Source organism: Helianthus annuus, chromosome 2 (assembly GCF_002127325.2).
Source record: "Helianthus annuus cultivar XRQ/B chromosome 2, HanXRQr2.0-SUNRISE, whole genome shotgun sequence".
NCBI classification, from domain to species: domain Eukaryota; kingdom Viridiplantae; phylum Streptophyta; class Magnoliopsida; order Asterales; family Asteraceae; genus Helianthus; species Helianthus annuus.
Window position 1 is genome coordinate 77,841,870 of NC_035434.2, and position 20,481 is coordinate 77,862,350.

Below are 20,481 nucleotides of genomic sequence, written 5' to 3' on the forward strand. Positions count from 1 at the left end.
CATTTCCATTGAGGTATCTTTGGCTGCTGAAGTAGGCCAGCTGGTTTCTGATATTCGACCTTGACTCTCGCACAGGTCAAGCATTTTCCAACATACGTAGCAATGTGGGCCTTCATACTAGGCCACCAATAAGTAGTGCTGATATCATGGTACATTTTATCCGACCCTGGATGTACCGAGTAGCGAGACTTGTGAGCTTCATCCATTACAAGTTCGCGTAGTCCGCCATAAAGAGGGACCCAAATCCGGCCCGTTACATAATAAGCGCCATCTTCCTTCTGTTCCATTTGCTGTCGTGAGCCGCGTAAGGCTTCAGCCTTGACGTTTTCGGGCTTCAATGCTTCTGTCTGAGCAGCTCGTATCTGAGTAGGAAGGCTAGACTGAATCGTAAGCTGTAGCGCTCGCACGCGCCGAGGTAATGTGTCTTTCCGACTGAGGGCGTCAGCCACAACATTGGCTTTGCCTGGATGGTACTTAATAGCACATTCGTAGTCGTTAAGTAGCTCGACCCATCTTCGTTGACGCATGTTCAAATCCTTCTGCTTAAGAATATGCTCGAGACTCCTGTGATCGGTGTAAATCGTGCACCTGGTACCGTACAGGTAGTGTCGCCATATCTTAAGCGCGAAAACAACAGCTCCCAGCTCTAAGTCGTGCGTCGTGTAGTTCCGTTCATGAACCTTTAGCTGACGAGAGGCGTAGGCAATAACTTTATCTCTCTGCATCAATACGCAACCCAGACCCTGTATTGATGCGTCACAATATACTACGAAGTCATCTGTGCCCTCTGGCAATGAAAGAATAGGTGCGCTGCAAAGCCTATCCTTCAGATACTGAAAAGCAGTTTCCTGCGTGTTGCCCCAACGGTAGGTGACACCCTTCTGTGTCAGTAGTGTAAGTGGTTGTGCAATCTTCGAGAAATCCTTGATAAATCGTCTGTAGTAACCTGCCAGACCCAAGAATTGTCGTATTTCTGTCGGTGTACGCGGTGCAGGCCAGCTTCTGATCGAATCCACCTTGGATGGATCGACGTGAATCCCATCCTTGTTCACCACGTGGCCTAAGAAGTGGACTTCTCGAAGCCAGAAGTCGCATTTAGAAAGCTTGGCGTACAGCTGTTCCTTCCGAAGGAGTTCCAAAATGAGGCGAAGATGCTGCTCGTGTTCCTCCTGACTCTTGGAGTAAATCAGAATGTCGTCGATGAAAACAATGACGAACTTGTCGAGATAGGGTTTGCACACCCTGTTCATCAGATCCATAAATACTGCAGGCGCGTTCGTTAACCCGAATGGCATGACCAGAAACTCGTAGTGACCATAACGAGTTCTGAAGGCTGTCTTGGAGACGTCCTCATCCCGGACTCTCAGCTGATGGTACCCTGACCTCAAATCTATCTTCGAATAGTAACACGACCCTTGCAACTGGTCGAATAAGTCGTCGATGCGCGGAAGAGGATAACGGTTCTTCACCGTCACCTTGTTGAGTTCACGGTAGTCGATGCACATCCTGAACGTACCGTCTTTCTTCTTCACGAAAAGCACTGGAGCTCCCCAAGGCGAAGAGCTTGGACGAATGAAACCCTTTTCCAAGAGTTCTTGCAGTTGCTTTGACAATTCCTCCAATTCCGATGGAGCTAGACGATATGGTGCGCGAGCTATGGGTGCTGCTCCTGGAGCGAGCTCGATTTGAAATTCAACCTGACGATGAGGCGGTAAGCCAGGCAAGTCTTCAGGAAACACCTGAGGGTAATCACGTACAATTGGAATATCCTCCAATTTCTTTTCCTTTGCTGATGCATCTGAAACAAGAGCCAAAATGGCTGTGTGACCTTTACGTAAGCACTTCTGAGCCTTCAAGAAAGAGATGATGCCAACCACTGCACCACTCTTGTCGCCTTGAACTTCTAGAGGTTCCTGACCCAAACGAGGAATGCGAATAACCTTTTCGCTGCATAAAATTTCTGCCTGGTGTTGAGATAACCAATCCATCCCAATCACGACGTCGAAGCTACCCAAAACTATGGGAATGAGATCAATAGAGAAGGCTTGACCAGCTAAGATAAGAGTACAACCCTGAACTACGTGCGTGGCTTCTAGACTTTTACCGTTAGCTAACTCGACTACATGTTTGGTGGGTAAAAGTGTTGGTGCACGTTTTAGTAGTTGACACATTTTCACAGACATATAGCTTGTATCCGCACCCGAATCAAACAAAACAGTAACGTAAATATTGTCGAGGAGAAACTTACCCATAACAACGTTGGGATCGTTCACCGCGTCGCCTCTACCTAGCACAAAAGCACGACCATGAGCTTCATTGCCGTTGTTGTTATTGTTCCCGCCGTTATTGTTGCCGTTGCCCTGGTTGTTATTGTTGTTGCGATTCTGGTTCAACTGAGGGCAATCGCGTTTGAAGTGACCTTCAGCCCCACACTGGAAACATCCCCGGTTTCCACGCTGTGGCTGCTGCTGCTGATTCTGGTTCTGTGGAGCTGGTTGCTGAGGCTGCTGATTCTGATTCGCAGGCCGTGGGCTCCTACAGTCTTTGGCCTCATGACCCATCTTTAGACACCTTTGGCAACGACCCTTGTTACATGGGCCGTGGTGATGCCTGTTGCAGTTGTGGCACCTGGGTTGACTACCCTGATATCTCCTCTGTCTGTGACTACTAGAGGATTGCTGACTGGGACTCTGATAGTGATCGATCTTCTGCTGCTGAGCTTGTGGCTGAACAGATGCTGAACCTTTGCTGGAATCCCCATCCCATTTTCTCTTACTGTCACCAGATGTAGCAGGAGTAACTGAGGTGGTGGCATTAGCAGTAGCATTAACACGCTTGGGCAGTTTATTCTGATCCACTGCCTGATCAGTGATACGGTGAGCGAGACGCTGAATTTCCTGAATGTTTTCGAGGTTAGCCGACGTCACGTGGCTCTGAATTTCTGGCGCCAATCCCTTGAGATACAACTCAATGCGCTTGTATGGAGGGTCCACCATAGTTGGACACAGAACGGCCAGCTCATTGGACCGTTTGGTATACGCTTCGATTTCCGATCCAACCATTTTCAGATTGTACAGTTCATCTTCCAGCTTGTGAATATCCTCACGTGTGCAATACTCACGCTTGATGAGTTCCTTAAAGTCATTCCATGGGGTGGCGTTAGCAGCTGCCAACCCTAAGATCTGGACTTGGGCGTTCCACCAAGTCAGTGCTATTCCCTCCAAAGTACCGGTAGCAAACTTGACCTTGCGGGCCTCAGGGCACTCGCACATTTCGAATACTGATTCTAGCTTCTCGAACCAGTGGAGGAGTCCAACTGCTCCTTCCGTGCCGCTGAAGGTGTTTGGACGACAGTCCATGAAGTTCTTGAACGTGCAGACAGGCTGCTGCGCGTGTTGACCTGCTTGAGCAGCCGCAAGTGCTGCTGTGACTTGGGCTTGAACGAGAGCCTCTAGCTGGGCTTGTGTCATGTTGATTCTTCCAGACATGATCTTCATAGTAACAAGTAGCATACGTAAGAATGGTTCGCGAATAGGGCGATGACAGAAAAGCATAGGCATATAGGTGTTCTCATGAAATCAAAGCATGTGTATCTAAGCGTAATGCGAGCAAAGTTCTAAACAGTTCTAGCATACAGGCAATAAACATAAACCTTATTACCTAGGATGTCGAGTCTTGCACGTGGAGCGAAGCGTCGTTGTGGATCGTTGAGAGCACTGTTCTGGTTATAGTCCGGTTTTAATAAAAACGTTTTCCCATATTAAAACCAAGTTCTCTATAACCAATGGCTCTGATACCAATCTGTCACACCCCCAAAATCCCACATGCGGAGTACCACCGCTTGGAGGCGTGACTGACCAGGATCAAGCCACCAATTATATCAAACATAGCATTTAATAACAATCAAAGACATAATTGGTGTTCAAAACCAAACACTATTTAAGTAGCGGAAGCATTAAATGTAAAACCCAAGACATAAGTATCAATGTGTGAATGTAAAAGTGTTTAATAAGCATTCACGAGTTCTTGTCCACAACGACCCGCTTCTCCTCTGGTGCAAGCTCCAAGTATACCTAAGGTCCTGCAAGGCATGCAGCAAATAATCAACAAACTAGTTGAGCGAGTTCACAGTAAGTAAGTTCATAATCATAGAGCGTGAGTTAACTAGTGGGGGCTTCCCATGTTTATCCTGGCTAATGAGGGCTTCTCATTAACGGTACTTACTAGACTAACATCCGACCATGTGTTCTTCTTTACCGAGAACAGGAATACGTACAGGGTCACGTAGGCTTTACGTGACGTGCCCTTCCCCGAGGACAGTGGTACGCGTGGGGGCTACGTAGGCTTTACGCAGCGTGGCCTTCCGACCTGGAAGCCAGTGAATGGTATGGGTTACGTAGGCTTTACGTAACGTGTCCTTCCCGACCCGGGAGACATATGGCAAATATACTGGGTTACGTAGGCTTTACGTAACGTGTCCTGACTAACCTGAGGACGATGGTCTATAGTCTGGTATATGCGTAAGTACGAGTAATCATTCCACATTCATCATATTCAACCCAATTCCCAACCCGGGAATCCCATGCCTTGGCTGTGTGAACTCACCTTGGTTTGCTCGGCAGATACACAAAGAATACAGGTAGCAAGTAAATGGTCAACCACGTCCTATCATGGTTATTATGCAAGTCAGGTTCGGTGTTCAAGTAGTGCACGTAAACAATCAAAGCAAACACTTGTGCGATTCATTATATGTTTCCCAAACAATACCCGGCCCAAACAATAAACCCATTCAGTAAGCGGCCCAAAGATAACAATTTAGACATGAAGGTTTCGGCTCAATTAATCAACATGCAATGTCTTGTGCGATTGGCCTAGGCCCAACTATAAACGGCCCATTGTGTTGTGTGATTCAGCTAGCATAAGCAGCCCAAACATATGGTACGTAGTGGACTTGTGCGATCCGATCAGTTGGGCTGCCCGGCCCAAATATAACCTACGGCCCAATGTACACATAATAACGTTGTGCGATCCAGCTGCTTTTGTGCGACTGGGCTGCACTTGTACGACTGGACCAATTTGTGCGATTGGTTTGTTTGTACGTGTGAAACCTTGGGCAGTCCAGCCCAACACATCACAGCGTAATCAGGCCCAAACAATTGGACCTTGTGCGATCCAGGAAGCTTGTACGATCCAGCTGCCATTGTGTGATCCGAGGGATCTTGTGCGACAGGCAGCTTTGTGCGAGTGGATCACCTTGTGTGATTGGACTTCTTGTACACCAAGTAGTCTTGTGCGATTACTTAACAAAATTCCATGAATTATGCTATCAGTTACATTCCATTCAAAGTTTCCAAATGATTAATCAATCAACAACCAATCAGTTACAACACATGCTAAAACTCGATCAAACAAGGCAATTTCATCACAATTCATATAAACCCTAGTTATTACACTTATGAACAATATCTATCAATTTCATGAACATGCGACCGAGACTGTTAACCTAGCCCGACTCACCTAGCATATGAACAAGTTACAATCCGAAACATGAAACATAACAGCCGATTACCACTAACCTCTACCGATTCATATAAACACGTATTCATTACATATAATCATTCGGTTTTCGTATAACAAGATCAATCTGATTTGTGTGAATAAAAGAAATTACACATAAGAATCATAATATCAAAAATCAATAGCACACTAACCGATTATAATCAAACCAAGAGCGATCCAAATGAAAAGCCAAATCTTCGATCACCACAGCTTGTTGCCGTCGGGTTTTGAGAGAGAGAGGCTAGCTAGGGTTGTGTGTATATTGTGTTTTTGTAAAAGTGTCAAGGAATTATCACATCCCCTATGTTAAACGTGTAAGATAGGCCGGACCCTCACTTGGGCCACTCTAGAGTCCGATTACAAAGGACACGGCCCAAAGGGCTTGTACTAGTGTGAGTGTTGAGCGGTTCGGGTTATCTACACATACACATATTTACACAATACACATTGATGTATAACATAATCACATCACCACTAAATTAATAACGTTCACATAATCACGTATCAATATATATTTCACATAATCATTCAAGTTCATAAAGTCGTGTCATAAACGTTACACAAAATAGGTTCGGAATTTTGAGTTGTCACAGTTTTGTGCATATGTGTTTACGTGCTTATGTGTCTCGACGTGATTCTAAGCTTTAGATAGTGGTAGACGTGTGAGGTGAGATTCGATTACGTTGTGTTGAGTCCTATGACGATGTCTGTTGCAGACCATGTCGTCGTCCGGATCCCGTCAACGTCTGACCCGCCAAGAAAAGAGAGACCGACGTCTCGCTGCTATCATCTCCAAAACCGTGGCGAAAGATGTGAGTGAGGTGTATGAAAACGCTAGCAAGTCGTCAGAAGAATCCCGAACTTAGATCTCCAAGGATTCAAGAAAGGCTGCTTTCAGCTTCAAGCAGTTCAAAGCATGCGGACCAAAAGAGTTTACTGGCGAAGATGGTCTGACAGCCATGTTTCACTGGTTTGACTCGGTCGAAGTCACTCTGCGCCAGAGCGGATGTCCTAAGCATCTCCGCACTCTCAATGCTACAGGCGTCTTCCAGTCCCGTGCTCTAGACTGGTGGACGGCCGAACGAAACAAGCGCGGAAATGATGTAGCTTACGGGCTATCATGGAAGGAGTTGAAAGCTATCATGATCGAAGAATTTTGCCCTCCTCATGAACGCCAAAAGCTGGAGGACGAGTTCTGGGGAATCCAGCAGAAGGATGGAGACAACGCTGCTCTCACTGCTCGCTTCAAGCAGCTTAGCATTATCTGTCCTGATCAAGTCAAGACCTCAGATCAAGCCATCAAGAAGTACATCCGAGCTCTACCCGACTGTGTAGCCGACTTCGTTCACGCCGCCAAGCCAGCAACAATCGAGGAAACCTACCTACTCGTCGCTGAGATCAACGATAAGCGAGTCAAGTCAGGTTTTTGGGATAAGCAAACCAAGTCTCTGCATCAAGCCACTGCAACACCCACCGACTCATCTGCTCAATCCTCCAAGTCCTCAAGAAGGAAGAAGAAGAAGAACAACAACAGCTCCAGCAACAAGAGCTGTGCTGCCGCAACCACTGCTACTCCTCTACAAGCAGTACCAGCTCAACAGCAGCACCAACGTTCAACTCCAGTGATCAATGCACCGCCAGCGAAGCGTGCATACACAGGACCTCACCCACTCTGCCCGACATGTTCGTATCATCATCCAGTGGGTCTAGCTTGTCGTTTTTGCACCCATTGTAACCTTTACGGTCATTTCACTATGAACTGCCGTTATGGTCCCCGTCAAACCCCAGCTCAAGCTACTGCCAACCAAGCCCTACTCCCTGCTCCTCAAGGCCAACCAGCAGCTCCAGCACCAGCAGTCAATGCTCGAGTCTGCTTTGCATGTGGTGACCCTAACCACTTTGCAAACAGGTGCCCGAACAGGGTAGTCAAGCAAGAGCCCCAGTAGCAACAGCAACAACAGCAGCCTCAGCAGCAGCAGCAAGCAGCCCATGCCCGAACTTTCAACCTCAACGCCCGCCAGGCTCAGGCGGATAACAACGTGGTTAATGGTACGTTCCTTGTGAATAGTATTTATGCATCATGTTTGTTTGATACTGGAGCCGATAACTGCTTTGTGTCGTTTGAATTCGAGAAGCTCCTTAGTCGTAAGCGTTCTTATCTATCCTCGTCATTCGAAGTCGAAGTAGCTACAGGGAGAACCATTGCCGTTAACTCAGTACTCCGTGATTGTACTCTCGAACTCAACGATCACATCTTTCCGATCGACCTTATTCCGATGCAACTTGGAAGTTTTGATGTCATAATCGGCATGGACTTTCTTCGTGAAAACCATGCTGAAGTTGTGTGCTTTGAAAAGATGATTCGATTCTCACTCGCGAATGGTGATCTCCTATGTGTATACGGTGAAACAACGTCGAAAGGTCTCAAGCTTATGTCGGGTATTCAAGCCAGCAAGTACCTCCATAAGGAATACCGAGCCTTCTTGGCCAACATCGTAGTGGCGGAGAAGGGAAAGAAAAAGAAAGTTGAAGTTAAAGATGTTCCAGTGGTTCGTGAATTTCCTTAGGTGTTCCCTGACGATCTTCCCGGACTACCATCAAGTCGTGATATCGACTTTCGCATCGACCTCATTCCTGGAGCTAACCTCGTTGCCAAAACCCCTTATCGACTCGCACCATCCGAAATGCGGGAACTCTCGAACCAACTCCAGGAATTACTCGAAAAAGGCTTTATTCGCCCAAGCACCTCTCCTTGGGGCGCGCCAGTCCTTTTCGTCAAAAAGAAGGACGGGTCGTTCCGGATGTGCATCGACTATCGGGAATTGAATAAGCTGGCCATCAAGAACCGATACCCTTTGCCACGAATTGACGATTTGTTTGATCAGCTACAAGGTGCAACATGTTTTTCTAAGATCGATCTGCGTTCAGGATACCATCAGCTACGGGTTCAGGAGGAAGACATTCCTAAAACCGCTTTTCGAACCCGTTATGGCCATTACGAATTTGTTGTTATGCCCTTTGGTTTAACCAACGCACCCGCGGTTTTCATGGATCTGATGAATCGCGTGTGTAAGCCATACCTTGACCGTTTCGCCATCGTATTCATCGACGATGTCTTGATTTATTCCAATTCGAAAGCCGAACACGTACAACATCTATGTTTGGTTCTCGAGTTACTTTAGGGAAACCAACTCTATGCCAAATTCTCCAAGTGCGAATTCTGGTTGGAGGAGGTTCAATTTCTGGGTCACATAGTGAATAGTCGAGGTATCCATGTCGACCCTGCGAAAATTGAAGCTGTCAAAAGCTGGATTACGCCTAAGAACCCGTCAGAAGTTCGTTCTTTTCTCGGACTAGCGGGCTATTATCGACGATTCATTGAAGGATTCTCCAAGATCGCTGTGCCGCTTACCGCTCTTACCCATAAGGACAAGCCTTTTGTGTGGGGAAACGCACAAGAGACTGCCTTCCAAACCCTTAAGCATATGCTGTTCAACGCACCGATTCTTACTCTGCCCGACGGAAGCGACAACTTCATTGTCTACTGTGATGCTTCTAACCTTGGTCTCGGCTGTGTTCTCATGCAGCGAGACAAGGTTATAGCCTACGCATCTCGTCAGCTCAAGATCCACGAGAAGAACTATACAACCCATGACCTCGAGCTAGGCGCGGTTGTCTTTGCATTGAAGATTTGGCGACACTACCTGTATGGCACTAAGTGTACCATCTACACTGATCACAGGAGTTTACAACACATCTTTAATCAGAGAGAGCTTAATATGCGTCAATGCCGATGGGTAGAACTTCTCAATGATTACGACTGTGAGATTCGTTATCACCCAGGCAAGGCGAATGTGGTTGCTGACGCTCTCAGCAGAAAGAGTTACGTGCTCAGTACTCGAAACATCCAAGCACAGCACAACCTCGAAACCCTCATCCGAGAAGCCCAGCATGCTTGCTTTAACGAGCGTACATTGAAGAAAGAAAGGATCTATCACGATGGAGCTCAGTTAGTAAGCAAATCAGATGGGATATTCTATTATCTGGACCGAATCTGGATCCCTAAGCGGACCGAATTGCGAAAGATTATCTTGAACGAAGCCCACAAGTCCCGATATTCTATTCATCCCGGTGCAGACAAGATGTACCAGGACCTTCGTTATAAGTACTGGTGGCCGGGTATGAAACGGGATATCGCTCTGTACGTTGGAAGCTGTTTAACTTGTGCAAGAGTCAAGGCTGAACATCAAAGACCTTCTGGTTTACTCGAACAACCGTCGATACCTATATGGAAGTGGGAGAGTATAGCTATGGATTTCATAACGAAGCTCCCGCCCACGCCATCAGGTCACGACAGTATTTGGGTCATAGTGGATCGTCTGACGAAGTCAGCCCACTTTTTGTCGATACGAGAATACTACAAGGTGGAACGACTAGCCCAAATCTACACCGACGAGATCATTCGTAATCATGGTACGCCTTGTGATATCATTTCAGATCGCGACGCTTGGTTCACTTCGCGATTGTGGGAAACGTTTCAAGCGGCTCTTGGTACGTCGCTTAATCTAAGTACCGCATTCCACCCTCAAACCGACGGACAGACTGAAAGAACGATCCGTACTCTTGAAGACATGCTCCGAGCGTGTGTTATAGATTTTGGTGGTAGTTGGAACAAACACCAGCCATTGGTGGAATTCTCGTACGATAACAGCTATCATGCCAGCATCCAAATGGCACCTTTCAAGGCTTTGTATGGTAGAAGATGTCAATCGCCTATTGTGTGGCACGAGATCGGTCACTTGCAACTAACCGGTCCCGAGATTCTACAAGAAACGACTGACAAAATCCACCAGATAAGAGACAACTTGGTAAAAGCTCGGAACAGACAGAAAAGTTACGCCGATAAAAGACGCAAGCCCCTTGAATTGGAAGTTGGTGACTACGTACTCCTAAAGGTATCACCTTGGAAGGGTGTAGTCCGATTCGGCAAGAAAGGGAAACTCGCGCCTCGATATGTTGGACCTTTTAGGATTCTGGAAAGAATCGGAAAAGTCGCCTACAGACTCGAATTACCGGAGGAACTCAGTAACGTCCACCCGACTTTCCATGTCTCTAACCTCCGAAAATGCCTTGCTGATCATGATCTAATCGTACCACTCGACGATCTTCAGGTCAACGAAACGTTACACTTCGTGGAAAAGCCTGTCGAAATCATGGATCGCCAAACCAAGCAACTCAGGCGCTCTCGCATCCCGATCGTGAAAGTCCGATGGGAAGGCAAACGAGGTGCGGAGTTCACTTGGGAACTCGAAAGCGACATGAAGGCCAAGTACCCGCAGTTGTTTAAATAAATAGATCTGAAGCACCAAATTGGTAAATCACGGTGTCGTGTAGCCTTCGAGCCTAATTTCGGAACGAAATTCCCTAAACAAGGGGAGGCTGTAACACCCCGTGTTTTCGAATGTCAAAGTCAAAGTCCAAGTCAACTTTGACTTTTCTTTGACTGTAGATAGTCGATTTTGTGTTTTAGTTGTATTATGTGGAATAAGTGTTGTATTCAGCAAGAATCGAAGTAATCGAACGTGTTTTAATGCGAACCGATCTACGACGGTGAATGATAGGAAGTAACAATGCGATAAAGTTAACCTAATCAGTAATCAAACCGATCTAACAATCAATCAAGCTCGAGACTCGAATCATTGAATTATTAAATTGTGGTATTGTTATACATGCGTGTGTGCCTTATGTGTTACTTGTGCGTGCTTACTTTATGTTTGGGGTGGTATTCAAGCAAATCAACTGAAAATCGAATCGAAACTCGAAAAGCAATCAAACTCAATCGAAACCGACATCGAAACGTGACTTATAGAAGATTGTATGTTAGATATAGTGGTTGGCATTAAAAGTAATTTGACTAGGAACTCTATCGTATCCGTATCATCGTTCTTCGAAATCGAAACGTCGAAAAACATCGCAAAATACTTGAAGTGCGTGGCGGACCGAACAGGAAGGCATCCTGATCGAGCTGCCCACTCGATCGGAGTTCCCAGCCGATCGGCTGCCACTTTCCTCTTTTGGAAGCCTATAAATAGGGCTGTCATTGTCATACTTTCCATTTTTGGAAAGCTCTAACCGAACCAGCTATCTTCTTCACCTTTTCTCAGATTTCTCTTAATCCCGGTAAGTTTTCACTCTAATTCTTGTACGATCTTGATCATTACTTGATTCTACACCTTTCTATCTTTCAAAACTTGGATTCTAACCGTGAAATCACCAAGATCTAAGTGTTCTTGGGTGATGTCATCATGGTGTTCTTGAAGAACATCATGTTTTGGCCTCATTCCACTATGATTAGCTTAGATCTAACCGATTTCCACATAAACAAGTTAAGATCCATCATAGATCTAAACATTTTCATGATGTGAAGGATTGAAAGAAGGATTTCCAACTTTCTTTCAACTCTTTTACACTCAATGCTTTCAAATCAATAAAAACGGAGCTTGAACCGGCTAACCAATCCTTCTAACAGTTAAGGGGTTCAAGATTCGGATTCTATGTACAAGGTTAACCCGATATCGGTTAAACTCTAAACCGACATTCCGAACCGTTCAACCGGCCGGACTTGGGTGATTCCTGTTCGAGCCAAGGGAACAGGTAGGAACGAAGGTTTTCATAGTTCAACATGTTGTCAAGATGCCTTGAAAGAATGACAAATAAACAAACAACCAAGTGTTAGACGAAAGGCCGACCAGGTCAGAAATGCTGGCCGAACGGCTAGGCTGTTCGAACAGCCCAGCCGATCGGACATGCCAGCCGATCGACCGGGCCAGCCGATCGGTTAGCACATCGTCCCACACTTCCAAACTTTTGAAGTATAGTATTGACGAAGTAATGTTCAATCGAAGGGGTCAGTCGATGGGTAAACATTACTGTTCGGATCATGAGATACTATGCTTCAGCACTTAATCGTTTTCACGACTTGTTCGTAGTAGGGAATGCCAGCCGATCGAACAGAGTATTCGATCGAGTGACATTCAGTTGAGGACTAATCCTGAAACTCCTAGCCGATCGAGTGAGCTAGCCGATCGAGTGAGCTAGCCGATCGAGCGAACCACTCGATCGACCGACTTGAAAGGTAGGAACCCTTCAGTGTTCTCAAATACTGCAACAAAAACTTCCAAAGTTCAAATCCTCTAACACAAACACACCAGAGGAAGAAACAATCCACTCGAATGGTCCAGCCGATCGAGCCAACCGGCCGATCGAACAGGACTGTCCAACCGGATATACTAGCCGATCGAACAGGCCGTTCGATCGAACCTGCCGTTCGATCGACCAGCCCATTCGATCCATCCATACTTGTTTACTTTTCCGCGTTACTTATCGTTATGCTATTGAACTATTCAGGCTGATCTTACTCTCAGCGCTCCCTTCAATCCACAATCAATCACTGTGAGTATATTCGATCCCTTTTTGCTTTAGCACTTTGGGTGTTACATACGTTACCTATTAAATCACAATCAAACACAAACTATTTGAATGCTGACCGAATTGCATGTGCTATTTGACTAAATGAATGCTGTTTATTATGTTTACACGTGGAGTGCTATCTACCTGCCTTAGCAACATAGTACTATAGTTTGGACTCAGCACCCGTTCACACGGGGGTTGTTAAGGACAAATACTTGCATGGATTACGGTGGTAATCATGTATTGCGAACCGTCTCGGACGGTCAACCCGCAGTCGTTGGTACTGATGGTCCCATGTCGATAATTAACATGCATCGTTTTCCTCTGTGTACGTGCCTGGTTATGCGTAAACTATTCAAACTCTATATGCTATTATCAAACTTGTGTGCTCACCTTTACATTTTATGTATTGACTTTATTTTAACGTATGTGACAGGTAATTAGGATGCTTACTTGCTAGGAAAGCGAGGCAATAATAAAGCTTTAGAGCCCATCTAGCAGTGGTAGGTCGTAGTCTACCTAGGGGTCTCTAGGAGCGAATAAACTATAGCCATGGAGCCATTGGAGCTGTTCGATCAAGCATCTATGGCATTAGTTGTCTGTAGATCTTGTCCGGACGAGTCTTAATGACTCTGGGCAGTACTTTTAAACATTTGGTTTGTAATAAATTAAATCTGAGTTGTCGAAACAGTACTATTTGTTTAGTTGTATTCTATGATAACTTGTTTATTTATTTGGGATACGGTATGGGACGTATCACTTAACTGAATTTGTAATAATAGTTGTTGTGGAAACTTCTGGACAATCTGTTTCGCTCAGTGCCGCGCCCCGATGATTCCGCCATCGGTTGGGGTGTGACATGGAATACGGTGTTACAAGCAAAAGGAAGAAGGATGGCGTATGCTATGAACTGGGAAGAATTTAAGAGCTTTGTAGAAAGAAAATTCTGTCCCGAATATGAAAAGGAACAAATGACAAATAAGTTGTTAAACCACCGGATGGTGGATGTAGATTGTCGAAAGTATACTTCGACATTCTTCGAGTATGCTCGAGTAGTACCAACCTGGCTTCGCCAGAGCCGGTACTTATTTCTCGTTATATTTGGGGATTGATTGCTGAAATCCGTAATATGTCAAGGCTGCGAAACCTCGCACGATTGATGATGCGGTAGATTTAGCCAATACTCTGACTGACGAACTAGTACGGACAAGAGAAGAAAATAGAAGGAAGGAAGTAGCCCAAAAGATTACTCAAGAATTCCGTCCGGGTAACCATAACAATTTCAAGAAAGGAGGGAATGGGCAATCTTCCATTAGCCCATTTTGTAATTCTTGCAGAAGAAAGCATTTTGGAAGATGCAAAGGATATTGCAATTTTTGCAAAATTCCGGGGCATCAAGAAGAAGACTGCAGGAGGAAGAGATTTTCAGTCTGCTACAACTGTGGAGAAGCTGGACATCTTAGGCCAGATTGTCCAAAACTGAACAAACTATCTAACAATAAAGCTAAACCTGCAGAAGAAGCAAAAAGGAATGTAAGAGCCTTCCAACTGACTGCTCAGGAAGCAGAGCTCATTCCAGACGTGATAGCTGGTACGTTCTTAGTTTACAACGTTTACACAAAAGTATTATTTGACTCTGGTGCAAACCAAAGTTTTATAAATACTTCATTCTGTCAAGCTCTTAACTTACGTTTAACCAACATTAGGCAAATCTTTACAGTCGAAACGGCAAACGGAAAATCTGTTAGCATAGACAAAATTTTGCAAAAGGAAAATATAAGACTCTCAGGTCATAAGTTCTTTGCAAACCTATTACCTATGAAATTAGCTGAATTTAATGTTGTGTTAAGAATGGATTGGTTAGTAGCCAACCATGCTCAAATTCTCTGTGATAAGAACTTTATAGAAATTCAGGCACCCGCCGGAGAAGTAATTATGATTACAGGAAATAAACCACGTAAGGTCACGAAGTTCATATCAGTAATGAAAGTTGCTAGTTATGAACGAAAGCAAGGAATAGTATATATTAGTTCAGTAATCATTAGTACCAAGAGTAAAGAACTTAAGGAAATTCCTGTAGTTTCAGAATACCCAGATGTATTCTCAGAAGAGTTACCAGGATTACACTAGATAGGGAGATAGAATTTAGGATTAATCTAATTCCAGAAACTATACCAATAGCCAAGGCACCTTATCAGTTAGCACTCACAGAAATATTAAAACTGAAAAATCAATTAGATGAATTATTAAGTAAAGGTTTCATACAACATAGTTCATCCCCTTGGGGAGTACCAGTGTTGTTTGTTAAGAAAAAGGATGAATCGATGAGAATATCTATTAATTATAGAGAATGGAATAAAATTACAATTAAGAATCGATACCCATTACCTAGGATTGATGATCTTTTCGATCAACTTCATGGAGCTAGATATTTTTCTAAGATCGACTTACGTTCTGGATATCATCAATTGAAAGTACAAGAGAAAGACATACCTAAAACTGCTTTCAGGACTAGGTATGGTCATTACGAGTTTACAATCATGCCCTTCAGATTAACGAATGCACCTGCAGCATTCATGGACATGATGAATAGGATCTATAAACCATATTTGATAAATTTGTAATTATCTTCATCGACGGTATACTTAATTATGCCAAAAGTCATCAGCACTTGCATGCACTCTTAACTTTGTTAAGAAAAGAAAAGCTTTACGCCAAAGTCTCGAAGTGTGAATTTTGACTGCCAAAAGTGTAATTTCTAGGTCATATGGTGAATCATGAAGGTATTCCCGTAGATCCTGATAAGATAGCAGCAATTATCAAATGGCAAGTTCCGCAATCCACAATGGAAACTAGGAATTTTGTAGGTTTAGTCGGATACTATAGACGGTTTATTAAGGATTTTCCAAGATAGCTATATTATTAACTAAGCAAACCTGTAAAAACAATTAAGTTTGAATAAGGACCTAAACAAGAAGAAGCCTTTAGGATCTTAAAATATAAATTAACAAATGTCCCAATCTTAGCCTTACCAGAAGGAACAGAAGATTTTAAAGTATATAGTGATGCTTCCAAAGCTAGGATTTGGATGTATATTAAATGCAACGCAAAAAGGTAATTGTGTATGCATCAAGGTAATTGAAAAAGCACGAAGAAAGCTATACCACTCAGGACTTAGAATTAGGAGCCATAATTTTGCCCTTAAAATTTGGAAACATTATCCGTATGGAAGTAAGTTTACTGTCTATACGGATCATAAGAATTTAAGATATATATTTGGGCAAAAAGAATTAAACATGAGTCAAAGGAGATGGATGAAAATCCTAAGTGACTACGACTGTGATATTCAGTATCACGAAAGAAAGGCTAAAGACGGCTAGAGATCGCCAGAAGAGTTATAACAGATAATAGACAAAAGCCGTTGGAGTTTCAAGAAGGAGACAAAATGCTATTAAAAGTATCTCCTTGGAAAGGAGTTGTTAGATTCGGTAAGAAAGAAAAGCTAAATCCAAGGTACATAGGACCATTTCCAGTGATCCAACATATAGGACCAGTTGCTTATCGTTTACAACTACCAGAAGAGTTAGCTGGAGTACATAAGGTATTTCGTGTATCCAGTCTTAAGAAATGTTTATCAGACGAATCCCTGGTAGTACCTCTTCAAGATGTAGAGGTAAATAAAAAGCTGAAATTATAGAGAAACCACTGCAAATAGAAGATAAGAAAGTCAAATTTCTCAAACACAAACGACTAGTATTAGTCAAAGTCAAATGGAATTCAAAAAGAGGACCAGAATACACTTGGGAGCTAGAATTAGAAATAAAGTGGAAATACCCTCATCTATTCCAGTAAATCTCGAGGACGAGATTTTTATTAAGGTGGGGAGGATGTAACAACTCTCACTAAAAACATTACTTATGATGTTAATTATCTACTAAGGAAACCCTAATTGAGACACCCAAGTGATTCTACACAAACCCTAAAATTTTCAGAATCATCAGAATCAGAAACAGGGCCCCTAAAACTCAGGGGGGTAAAACCCTAGTTACGATTATCTAAATAACTCGTTGTCAAAAAACGAATTTTAAGAAACTGTCAACACAGCAAGCCTACAAATACACATGGCTACCTATAGAAAATAGATGAGGCCTCGCGTCACGCGAAGCCTAGGGCAGGACCCCTCGCGTCACGCGAGGGGGGTCAAAATTTTACTATAAATAGAGGAGTCTGGGACTTGAAATTGGGCGCTTAAACGACGAAAAAACTCACTATATACGCTGAGTTATAGCAGAAATCGTTCACAACACACACAATTCACGAATCGCTGCCGCAATCAGGGTAATAACTCGATCGCTATTACGATTCAACGTCCGATCGATTGTAACTATCCAACGATTGTTTAAGTGCTGCTCAAATTGAGTTTATACTTTGTTATTCATCATGATTTCGACTTGAATGTTTGAGTGCTGTTCGAACTTGGACTATACTCAGTCATTCGTTGTGAATCCGCTGAATTGTTAAGTATTGCACTTTGTTAATCGTTGTGAGGGTTTAATCTCGTGAATTGACGTAACTGCTGTATTAGTTACTAACCCCGTTTGCGTGTATTGTGAATTAAATTAGGTTAAACAAGGCTAAATCAGTAGGCTTATACACTGCTCGTTAAATCTGCAATGTGAGTCCATTCTCTTTTCTCACCGCTTGTGAGTCATTCTCTTTTTATCAACTGTTTTACAATACTCCAAATTATTTTCAAAAGTTATAATTACAGGGACTAAGTCATGGATATCTTGAATCACTGGCTAGTGGGGTATTGTGCACATTACTAATTTTCTCCCAGTTAGGTTCATTGACCTACTAGGGATAATCATCACTATTTGGGTTCATTGACTTAATAGTGGTATGACCATCGTCACCATTGTGACACGGCGCCAGATAAATATAAGATATAAACCATTGTAATCGCTCTTATGCTGTAATTTATAACTAAGGGTCATTTTATAAAACCTGAATGAACTCACTCAGTATTTCCCCGCTGACAAAACATTTTTAAAACATGTTTCAGGTGATTTGTTGTGAGCAAAGAAAAGTGCCGTGAAGCACTACAAGCTTAGAAAAGTGGCTCAATGTAAATAAATAAAGAAACATGTTTTGAGAAATAAAGATTTCCCGGTGAAATCAAATGATTGTAAATTATCGGGGTTTTATCCCTAAATTATGTAAACGGGCAGTTTTAAATATTGAAAGATCCTGTTTTTAAAAGACTTCCGTTGTTGCCTAAATTAAATACCATGGGATTTCTGTCCCGCGGCTCCTGAAACGGGTCAAACCGGGTCGGGGGCCGTGACACTTCGCTATAACGAGAAAAAGAGAGTGGAAAAGGAAATTGATAGTGGTATACTAGAAACAGGAAGTGGGTTAAACCAAGAGCTTTCTTTTATCCGACCGGGAGATACAAGATGGAATTCCCATTATAAAACACTTATACGTTTGGTAGACATGTTTCCCTCTATCATTAGAGTGCTTGAATATGTTAAAAAGGAATGCAATAACTCTTCTACCCAAAATCAAGCATTCAAAATGATATGGTTTTTAAGCTCATTTGAATTTGCTTTTTATCTGCATTTGATGTTACACATTTTAGGCCTTACAGATATATTATCACGAGCTCTTCAAAGAAAAGATCAAGACATTTGGTAAGCCGTTTTATTGGTGGAAACGACTAAAGGAAAGTTGCAAGAGTTTAGAGAAAGTGGATTTGATCCCCTTTTAGAGAAAATCCATTTGTTTTGTGAAAAACATAACATTGAAATCATGGACATGACAGAAAACTATATCAGTGGTGGAGGTCCTAGAGTCAAAAGACAAAGGTACGATATGACTAATCAACATTATTATAAGTTTGATTGTTTTAACACTGTTGTGGATATGGAAATTCAAGAGTTTGGTGATCGCTTTACTGAGGTTAACACAGAATTACTTCAAAACATGACGGCTTTCAACCCGTTTGACTCATTTTCCAAGTTTGATGCATCAATGTTAATGAGATTGTGTGAGTTTTATCCAGATGATTTTGATAATGGGGAGAAAGTTGTTCTTGCACATCAACTTGACTTGTACATTGATAGCGTGCGAAAAGATGAACATTTTTCTAACTTGAGTGGGATTGCCGATCTTGCTAGAGTTATGGTGGAAACGAGAAAACATATATCATTTCCTTTAGTGTATCGGTTATTAAAGCTGACATTGGTTTTACCCGTTGCAACCTTTACAGTTGAGAGATGTTTTTCAGCAGTAAAGATCGTAAAGACAAATTTGCGTAATCGAATAGGTGAAGATTTTCTAAATGCTTGTGTAGTTTGTGCAATAGAAAAAGAAGCACTTGAAAGTGTTACAAATGAAGTTGTAATTGATCGTTTCCAAAAGATGAAATCACGTAGAGGACAACTGTAAGAAAATTTTATTGACATTTATTGTTTAGAGTTTTATTGAAGTTGTTTTATATGTGCACCCCCTGAGGGAAAATCCTGGATCCGCCACTGCGTTGCGTATTAATTGGAGCTACCGGAGGAACTTAATGGTGTACATGATACGTTCCACGTGTCGAACCTCAAGAAGTGTCCAACACAGGAAACAGTTATCATCCCTGTAGATGGGGTACACATTGACGATAAACTCTGATTCACAGAAGAACCTGAAGAGGTTATGGACTGGAAGGTCCAGAAAACAAGGAGAAGTCGCATTAAACTGGTTAAAGTCTGTTGGAACTCTCAACACGGACCCGAGTATACTTGGAACGTGAGGATCAATTTAAAGCCAAGTACCCCCACCTGTTCGAGGAAACTCCTGCAAGGGATAACTCTGCTTGAATTTCGGGACGAAATTCTTTTAACTGGGGGAGACTGTGACAATCGGCACGAAACCGGTAACTTCTGTACTACTTTAGTAATTATTTATTGTCTACATTTATGTGTTTAAACGTCAACATTATATGCTTGCAGGTCATACATTTAAATCATGCATGTGAAACAATTCATTTATCGCATTATGAAACAATTTGAGTGTTGCGTTGAAACAATTTGAAAACTCACTGGTTAGACAAGCTATATCAGCATAGCTTCAGTACTCAGTTAAACAATCGATTTAAGACTTAGATGTAGGTCGGACATCAAAATACATTAAGACCCAAGTGGTTGAACAAGGGTTTACATTAACACTTTTCGGAAGCCCAAATAAGCACTAAAAATTGTCCGAAACGCATTTTAAACAACGAATTTTGTAGAATTCAGCCAAATTCAGCAATTTACATGTTAAAATTGATGCAGAAATAGCCTAAAACATCCAGAATAAATTGTAAAGTGTTGGGATTGAAACCATGACACAAAAGCTACTTCATACCTTATAAATTACACAATTTAGCACTTTAATGAACCGACAACCGAACAATTAACC

The 20,481-nt window shown here is 42.9% G+C and overlaps 1 pseudogene; it reads left to right on the top strand.

The window, feature by feature from the left end:
* Window positions 1-19,482, top strand: part of LOC110892852 — a 31,175-nt pseudogene extending 11,693 nt beyond the window's left edge.
* Window positions 19,483-20,481: the final 999 nt, after the last annotated feature.